At 48.3% G+C, this 10,000-nt stretch overlaps 1 protein-coding gene across 1 annotated transcript in view; it reads left to right on the top strand.

Annotated features, from left to right (window-relative positions):
* Window positions 1-10,000, top strand: part of LOC126570122 (transient receptor potential-gamma protein) — a 35,970-nt gene that overhangs the window by 12,094 nt on the left and 13,876 nt on the right. Inside the window, exons 2-3 of the mRNA XM_050227648.1 lie at window positions 6,309-6,354; window positions 9,238-9,712. The gene's annotated coding sequence lies outside the window, so the exon portion shown is untranslated. The remainder of the gene's footprint in view (window positions 1-6,308; window positions 6,355-9,237; window positions 9,713-10,000) is intronic.

Raw genomic sequence — 10,000 nt, 5'->3', positions numbered from 1 at the left:
TACTTTGGGTTTAATTACCTTCGCTTTATTTTCGCTACCTTTCCCATTCCTCCCGTTCTCTACGGTGATGCTTACTCGCGTAGAAAATGATCCTCGTCGCGGTTCCGTCCCTAATGGAATTGCTACCGATTTGACCCTTGATGATGTCCTCATTCATCGCAGCTTGCCCCCGGGGAGGGGGTGGAATGTCAGGTAGTGGGAATAAATATTGAACTCGGGTAACTCAAGATGGCAACCTGGGTCATTTTTTGCATGACGACGATGATTCGCTTTCTCGTCGTTTTATGGCCTTCTTGGAATGCCGATGCCTCCTTCGATGGTTGCATTTTAGGTTTAACGAACGGAATCGAAATGGAGGCGCCTAGTAGCTCACGTTTTCAAACGAAGCGCGTCGTCGTTTCCGTGCGCGGCTGTAGGATGTGGGTTGTTTTTTATTTGGTGGAAACAGACTAAAAAGCAGCTTCATTCCAAGCCATGAAGCTGTGTCACGATAACGATGCGAGTCGCGAATGAAAAGTAAACTTTGTACAATGTTTATCCAACCCCCTGCACGGCACTGGGAAACGGGCCACCATGGCTAGGAATTGGCTTGCACCGCTTTCACTAACCGGTCCGTTTGACGTGACATGCTGGTTTCGTTCATCGTTACGGTAATTATGGTACCGGTGGCATAATGTTGATTTGCTAAACGACTCGCTTACCATTCTGGATGGCAGCGACGAGACGATTACCCAGCAACGGGCGCCAAGGGACCACGAGGAACCGCACATTCACATTGCTCTCGGTGCAAAACGTGAAGAAAAACCGTGGATCGGATGGCACTCTATTCAGCGCGCGCGTGTGAGGACACGTTCCAATGGGGATCCGATTTGATGATGAAACTGTGCACACGTGAAGATGAGCCAAGGGAGAGCAAATACAGAAAAAAAATAAAAAAGTCCCTCTCACTGGGCGGACAAATGATACTCTTCTATATGGCATACAGTAAACCCTCGGCAAGCTCCATCAAGCTGCTGCTGCTGCTGCTGCTAGTGCTGCTGCGGGATTGTGGACAAAGTTGTCCCCAAAATCCGGGCACTGCGGTACATGAGTTGAGAGAGATAGAGAGACAGTCCCTAGAGCCATCACCGAGATACAGCGAGTAGCAAGAGCTTAACGAAACGGAAAGATCTGGGGTTTTTTTATCTATATTTTCACCATTTATCGCTATCATTCGCAATCTGTCGTGCGGGGTAGAGGACATGTTTGGTTTCCTCCCGCCCGAGGTTCGATGCTGGATCGCTCCCTTCATAGTTTCGATTGATGTACCGAGCATGGAACGCGGTGGATGCAAGGGATTGGATTGGACAAATTGATCTGGTTGATAATACCATATCAGAAGCATTTTCGAGGCACCAGTGCGCTACGGACACTAACCAGGCGACCGGGGGATCGATGATAGTCAGTGAGCGTGAAGGTGAATAACGAGAACCAATATCCGATGGTTGGTTGGGTCGGTTGGTCAGAGCATCGGATTGGAGTCGAATGGGTTTGATTGGCCGTGCGCCCGGAATGGAATTAATTTTTCAACGACAATGTTGTCGAATGCATTATTTTCGCTTTTTTAAGTGCATTTTTCAATGAAAGTTCACTTTTTGTGCTTCACATTTAAAACTGATAGCTGGTGAACTTTAACTATCCGGGTGCTCAATTCGCCAACGACATATCGATTAGTGTTCATTGAACCATACTAATTAGACAGCGGTAATTGATGTAGCTGCGAATATTCATAGCAGAAGTCAAACACCATGACAAGGAAACCGATTGTTGACCATCGATTGAAACCGACTAAACGGATACCGTTAATCGATACTGAGCGCATCCGTCATGTGAGGGAAACGGATTAGGTTTCCGCTCCGCTTCCAGTTCATCGTTTCATCGAGCTAATGATGAAGATAAATGAAGCCGTCATATGGTTATCGATTGAAAGCTGCTTCCGATTCCACGAGGCTTGAAAACACGCCACGATACGGTGAACAGACACGGTGCGCATGATAAGGTGTGTCCCGTGATATCATGATAGCATGGTATGCACCTGAAGGAGCATGTTTTAACGAAAAATGGGAAACATTAAGTGATTGACATAAAATCGTGCGCGATATGACATGTGCTGAACCGGGAGAACGGTAGCAAAGGGAGAAAAAGAATTGGAAATTTTGGAAGTAATTTTTCATCCCGCACCATCCCGCAAGAATGATTTGACATTCACAAATCGAATCCGACCCCGGCGCGTAACTTACTGATGCCTGATGGATGAAGCGGGCTCCCGGTCGGTGACGGTGATGGAAGCAGATGGCGAACTCCATTTACATACCGTAACGAAGACACACCGTCAAGTCTTCTCCATCACGATCGATCAATATATTTGGACGCTTGGAGCTGGATCGTAAGGAAAAGTTGGTTCCCAAACCGAAGCGAACGCATTCGCGTTTGATCCTATAACGTGCGTGCGTGTCAAGCGCTAACCATGGTTGAACGAAAGCAAAATAGAGCAACCGAAACCCCGGTGGCAGATGATTTCGATTCCTATTGACATTGGCATTGATGCGAGAAACTGCTGCTGCGCCCTCAGCCGGCGCGGATGGGTGTGGAGTCACTGCCAGTGGAAGTCAGCTTGATTTCACGACCCCGATCTCGATCCCGCATATGTTCGATTCTTGTTTTGCTTTTCCACATTTCCAGAACGTGTTGCACGATGTGGTGGTGATGGTGATGGTTCTACAGCTGTTACATGCAAAGCGAGAGTGACCGAACCGTGGTACCGAGGGCGTGGAATGAGATGTTATTTTATTCAACCTTTTCCACGGTGCATGTCGTAGACAGATGTATCTAGGTATCGGTTCTTTCAACAGCCAACCGTTGGTGGCCAGACATTGCTGAACAACCGATGTACATCGTGTGGTAGCGAATATAAAGGCAAGATTCACCAAAGTATCATTCACGTTGGCAGGACGTATCGGGAAGTGCTTTGAAGGGCTTTGATTCAGAATGCACTCATCGGTGAACTCAGCAGCCTGATGAGCTCGTTATTGGTTTTACAAACATAATCCCAGTTTGAATGCTTTTCCAGCAGAGGGAAACGAAGTAATCATCACCACTGGGTGGTCGAGTGAAGGCACTCGAATTCACACTCAGAGGAAGTATCGTCCAACCGAAAGAGTCCATCTAATGATAGATTCCCATTCCTCGTACGCTACCTTCCACGGGGTGTTGGTATTCGAAAATCGGCCAGGGGTTCACCTGCCAGCCAGGCAGGACGAAAGGACTCTCCCAACATAAATAAGCATGGAACCGAGCATCGAGTTGACCTAGTTTCCCCTTTGAGGGTGGTTGGTGCGACCTATTCTTGCCTGAAAGTGGAAGCAACCTGGGCTAAGGATGGTAACGGTTTCCAAACGAAACGAATAGCTTCCCCTCCTTCGCAGCTCCCACTCTCCCTCCCAACAATCCCCATCCTGAATGCGTGTAGGTGATAATGATGGCGATGACGATTATGGTCGACATTCGTTTTTTTTTCTCATTTCTATTCTGCCTCTTCCTTTCGGTTGGCCGGCACTTCCCGGTTCGGGCGACAATAAATCTGGAAACAGCGCCGAGCGCACGAATAGCATAATGTAGACGTGATTGCAGGTGGGTCCACCACTCACGATCGGTCGGAGCGACACCTGGCAATGCGGGAATGCGTTTCCGGTGATCCCGGTGTTCCCGGCCTTCCTTTTTTTTTATTCTGTTGTTTCCGTCACCTCGCGATAATAGTGGGACGGTATTGTGCTCCACTTCTAGTCGAGTACATCTCGAGTGGTTGTACCGATTGATTGCAGCTCGGGAATGCGAGTGGGAAAAATGGAAAACGGCACCCACACTCTCCCGGCACTAACCAGCAGCTCTAGCTCCTTTTTATCCAATTTGCACTGCGCTTCATTGAGTTGAATACATCCAGAGGGGGGGCTGGTGGGGCTGCGGGCATTATGCTACGAGCGACAACAGCTAGAACCAACGATAAGGAACTTCATTTTCGTTTTCGCCCCACCTTTGCCGAGCCATTTAATGCCTTTGCGCCGCTTAAACAATGGTGGCCGCGAATGGGAGAATTATGCTGCAACAGTAATTATAAGAATTCCGACCGGTCCCACCCAGCTGCTGTTGGCTAAGCAGAGCGGAAATTAATCTTGCTGAACGTGGCGGATGTTGTTTGGTTGCACCTAATTGATGCCTTAAAGAGGTCGGTCGTCGAGGTCGAGTGATTTGTGGTCTCTTTCGCGTACGTTTTCGACGAAATTACCTCTTACGTTGTGGCTCATGAGTTGTAGCTGTTTTTTGGTAGCCTAGCAACGGATCTCTGTCAAATAGAGGGTACTTGGCAACTGGTGCTAAGCCTCTTCCGATTGTCAGTTGTGTCGAGCCGGACAGACATCGATGAAGTGTTCTCATCGCAGTAGACATCTAGCACCTCTCAAGACAATCCAGTCTTGGTGCTGTGGTGCCAGTGAACGTGCTGATCAAATTGATTAAAGTGGATGTAGCAATCCAAAAGCAGTGATGGAGAATTGGCATGAAGACAAAGCACTTCCGCAAACAATCTAACAACAATGCCAGCTCCACGTAGGTCCTAAAATATCCTTTCAGTGGAGTAGGGCTCGGGTCGCCACTGCAAGCTAACGGGCGATGTAAAACAATCGCTCAGAGCATTTGCGACCAGCTACGGGCTCCACTTCAAACCCCCCGGGCAGATAGCAAATGGGGCGAGCTCACCTTAATGTCTTTTTTCAAACGATGGAAGGCGGTCCTGCCCTGTCAAGCCCTGTAAGTGGAGTAAGAGGTTGATTGCACGGAATCCGGATATCTGGGACCGGGAACCCGGTAGCCCGCGTGAAGGTACGTAGTCACGATTGCATTACACCCGTACCCACCCCTTGGCCCCCCCAATCCCTCACTGGATCGCGGGTGAGTTTGCATTTTTCTTTCGACTTAATTTTTAGTTCTGCCTCCACGTTCCACGCGTCGCCTCTCCCGTTCGCGCGTAGATTGTTGCGTGTTCAGACACCATTTTCTGGCTGGTACCCTATTCTTCATCCCCCCGCTGGGTTGACCGCGGCACCGAAAGGGTCATCAAGCAAGCAATGCACGGCACCAGGATCGATTGAGTTGGAGGCAAACAGTTTTGGCCCATTTTAATGTGGTCGACCGCTGGTAGGCCGAGCAGACCGTGCGCTCAATGACCCAGTACGCTACCACCCGGTGCTTTGTGGGCATTTGCAAAATCCGCGGGGAACCGTGACACGTGGTGCAACGTTCTGCAATGCAACCGGCGGAAGGGGGCGGTGGTCAGCTGTGAAACGAGCATGCAGCCGGGAGGGCAGGTCTGCCTCGGCAGGCCGATAATAATGGTGGCTCACGTTGGCAAAGTTCGAGTTTATGGCGTGCGGTCTGTTGCATGTTTCCTGTAAGCAATTGGTTCTGGAGCCCCCCCCCCCCCCCCCCACTGTGCTGGAGCCCTTTAGCGGACGGCGTTGTTATGTAAACTGAACTGGCGTTGAATTGTTTGGGCTGGAGGATCTTCGAAACGGGCGTCGAGGCGTGGGTTACGGTGAAACTGTGTCGAAAAGTCAATGAACTTCCACAGGCCGAGCGTAGACGGTGCAGTAGGAAAAGCCGTCACGTTGAGTTTCGCTGCAACTGCCGCCGTGGTGGTGGTGGTGGCGCTTCAGTTGGTCTTAGTTTATTGAACCTTTGCCGTTTTTCGAATTTGGTGTAGAGAGCAAACCCACGAACGAACGATTGTGGATTCGCCACTTCCGGGTTGATATGAAAGCGGAAGGACCGTGGAATGCGAATCCTTGAGCTTATCAACCATATATTTCTTCACGAAAGCTTAAAACACGAAAACAAAGAAGTAAAGTAGAGCTGGTCGGAGAAATTCAATCAAAGTTGCGTCCCCTTTTGTCAACAAAAGAAGCTCCGGTTCCCGAAACAGTCTTTTCTACTTTGTACAGCCTGACGAATGCGCCGGACGGATGTGATTGTGTGTGGGTTCAGTGGTCGCGGTCCTAGCGGACCAACCGTTTTAGGGTTTTGGATCCGTATTTGCATCTGTTTGTGTCTGTGGTTAATATCCAATTTTATTATTTTCATTCTCTTCCATTTCTTCGGGATGTTTCCGAGGGACGTAGAAAGGACGCTTTCTTCACTTTGATTTTCTCTCTTAGCCTATCTCTATCTCACTCCTTTCATCCACCTCACACACGACCTTTTTCTCTGTTTCTTTACAGTTTTCTGAATGGACAGCTCATCATGATAATGACGCACCGGATGAAGGTAAGGCCCGTATCCTCTGGCATCTTTCGCGACCTTTCGATATCATCGAATCGAGATCATTGATTCCAAATGTCGTGTCCTGCCTTTGTCAGTCAAAATAGACAGAACAAAGTGAAAGAACGTTGCATGTTTTGCGAACCAAACGGAACGGCGGCTAACTCAACCGGAACAGAGGTTCCGAACCGAGAGCGCTCCAATGCTCGACGAGTGTAGTATAGCTTCAGCTTCTGTTTTGAAGGAAATGTTGAACGAACTCTCTCTCTCTCTCGCTCAAGTTCGGTTGGATGTTTGGAAACATGCATTGTTTGCACTGGATTGATTGCTGCTTGGAAGTTTCATCATTTTTTGTTTCTCAATTCTCATCCAAAAGCTCAATGACTCTACATTTTCCGTTTGGGGATGCCTTGATCGCCATTTTTCTAGTTCCTCTGACATTTTATGCAACAAATATTATCCTCGCTCTTCTTTCCATTTCCCATCAATAGTATAGCTGCTATTATGGCCTGGACATTATTGCTTTAAAATAAATCAAACCGTACATGTGGCTGGCCATCGCCTGTACTTTGATATGTGCACGGTGCCATTGTGCTCGGCTACACGGCTTCGGTATTGCAGCGGCATTAAACCCCATTTCACTTTAGCTCCCGTCGCTTCCATTGAGGTCAGCAGTACGCGTCCAATTTCGCTCACCATTACATTACATTGAAAAATATGATATGAACAGCCAATAAGCGTACCTTGGGCCGACAACTAACGATACAAGCTGATGTTTCTGAGCATCGCTTCCAGGGCTCCCAGGCTCCATCATCCAGTAGCAGAAGCCAGGCGATGGACCATAATCGAAACGGGAATAGTTATTTATTTTCCATTATCGTTTCCGTTCCAATTGACTTGCAATCGAGCGACGCAGCATGATTACGCGCGTCCGTCCTGGCACGGCTCACCAGGCACACCAAGGATGAGGGAGATCCCTAAATATGAATCCTGCTCACATCATCCACAGCAGCTGCTGCTGATGCTGGTGCTGCTGGTGATGGTGTTGTATCAGTTCCCAGCCCAAGAATTCTGCCAGAATCCCCTGTGCATGTTTGCTTTGGGGCGCCCACTTTCCTGAGTTCATTTTGTTGATTTTTGTCTGTTGTGTGTCACGCGCTGTCAGATGCCGTCGAAAGCCGTCGCTGCATGACAAAGGCAGGGGGATCAAATTGGAATGTGATACTCCAGTGTCCGGTCGGTTCGGGGCGATTCCACGTTGTCCACCGTTTGTTTGGCTTCTTCGCTCGCTCAGATCACCAGAGCAGTAGAGAGCTTCAAGTAATCGAATCATCGAGGATGATTTGTTAAACAATTGCACTACCGTCTAGAACCAGAAGCTCTTCCTTCGTCACCAGCGCAGTCTATACCGGGGGAGAGGATCGAGAGTAAATATGTGCGCACTTTTACTTTCAAGTGGGCTGCCGTAGAGCCTCTTTCCTCCGTTCGTTCGTCAAGAACGGTTGGCGCAGCAACTCAGGTCCGGATACGGTGGATCAGATCGAATCAAATCGTCGTGTCGTGGTACGGCTGTCGGCCGTAAAACTCGGTTTCCCCCCTCTGATAAGACCGCCTGTGCGAGGTGAACTGGAATTGAAACGATGGTGTTTATTGCCACCGTACAACCAGCCGTACTGGCCGTTTTCTATTGCTTGTGCCAACGCACAGAGTGTGCTGGTACTGCTGCTGCTGCTGCACGATGTTTGATTGCGCTCATCTCGTCCCGATTGAATGTGGGATTGTAAATGTTTGATTGGCTGCAGCTGACAGCTAAGAAATTGATTTACTTCCAGCTCGGTCCGTAGACGCTGGCCTGCCAGCGTGCCCGCTTGTCTGCCTGCTTGGCCAAGCTAATGGTTGAAAAATGGATTTATGATGTGAGAGAATGTTTCATCTCCGTCCGGCGGACGATGGCTATGTTGTGGAGTCAATACAAAAACACTACCAGCAGCTCGAGATGGTCGAGATGGTTTTGCGATATCATGTTCCTCGGAGTGACGCAAGTTAATTAACCTTTTCTCTCCATGACCGTACGGCCAGAAGCTGGTGTCAATTTGCAAGAGTTTGCGGATCGATTAAACGGATGACAATTGACTGTGCGACTGCGGGCGTGTTAAGCAACCATAATCAGGTTAAGCCAGTTCCGTAAAGTTTCTTGAAGTGAACGTAGAAATGGAAGTAATATGATAGCCCGCACTCAACGGATCGTGCCATTTCACGGTCAGCTGAAAAGTCAAAGTAACGCAGATTGTATTGCCGTCAATCATCAATCATGCCGATCACGTTTATCGAGGGCTTGTTTTCAAACCGCAAGCCTGTGAATGTGTGTCTCATACTGGCGTGTTCGTGCGCGTGGCTTGACTTCCAGTGCGTCGGGTAAAGGGTAATAAATTTCCGAAATTTTATCCTTCCACGCTTCTCCGCACGATCTCTCGATTCCGATCGATATTCAACCATCATCATTTTCCCAACACCTCATGCACCACCACCCACAATCTCCGGCCACCCCCCAACCCACAATTTGCAATCATGTTTATGAGCGAATCGACCGAATTGGTTTATATGATGGAAGCAACCGGATTTCCGTGTTATCCATGATGGAGACGCATGGTTGTGATGGAGGCGCATGGTGGTTCGGAACTTTTCGAACGTTTTTATTCCGTTTTTGTCTATGTGTGTGACTGCAAATGTGATCGCGTGTGGAGTTCGTGTGGTAATGCAACGACATTTTCACAGTTTACAGCTCATGCTCATCCATTAATACATCTGACAATCGACCAATTCGCGGTGATTAAATAAAAAGTGTTTCTTTTGTTCGCTCATCTTCCTTTGTGTGTTCCCCCTTTTCAGCTCTGACCATCCGACGATCCGACTCGTAGGGACGCATGACGGATCGTATCAATCAGATTGAAATTCGAAAACGAAAAATAAACTACTCGCGTCGCGGTCGCTCTCGCAGTGCCTGTGACGTGTGAATAGAATCCATTTTGACGCGCGGAACCAACGCAACCATATTTCGCATCATCTTCATCTTCGTCATTCGAAATTCGTTTATCACCTACTGCAACAGCAGCAAAAGACGCACACTACTACAGCAACGCTGCGAGACCGCGGGATGAAGGAGCAAAAAGTGCAAATATTATAAAGTTTGTCCAGCATCTCGCTCCTTCTTCCTTCCACCCTTCCATTATCCGGTTCAGTGCCGTTGTGTGGATTCTACTGGAAAGGATTAAGGCCCGTGTCTGCTCGCGTTCCTTCAGGGTCCCTTTCGTGCAATCCGCTTCCAGCAAGGATGCGAGAATGATGTTGGATTAAATTATAAATGGTACTTGAAGGCATTTTTCTCGGCATTGCTTCTCCCCTACTGCATAACTCTTTTTCTTACATTTTGTCTCTTTTTTATCTGTCGCTGTATTTGTCTGTTTGTTCATTGTTTGCCTTCCAGTTTTTTGTACTGCTAGTTCCTCTTCTCTCTCTATCTCTCTTACTGTCTTTTCAACAACAATGATAGCATCTTGTAGAGACCATATGACTTGTTGATGGATAACCCCCATTTGAATTCTCTTCATGAGCAATTGTTTCGACTTGTCCATATGTGGCTTGTGGCATGAAC

This window comes from Anopheles aquasalis, chromosome 2, assembly GCF_943734665.1.
Source record: "Anopheles aquasalis chromosome 2, idAnoAquaMG_Q_19, whole genome shotgun sequence".
Classification (NCBI taxonomy): Eukaryota; Metazoa; Arthropoda; class Insecta; order Diptera; family Culicidae; genus Anopheles; species Anopheles aquasalis.
Note: the sequence above shows the minus strand (reverse complement) of the source record. Positions and strands in the feature narration are given on the sequence as shown.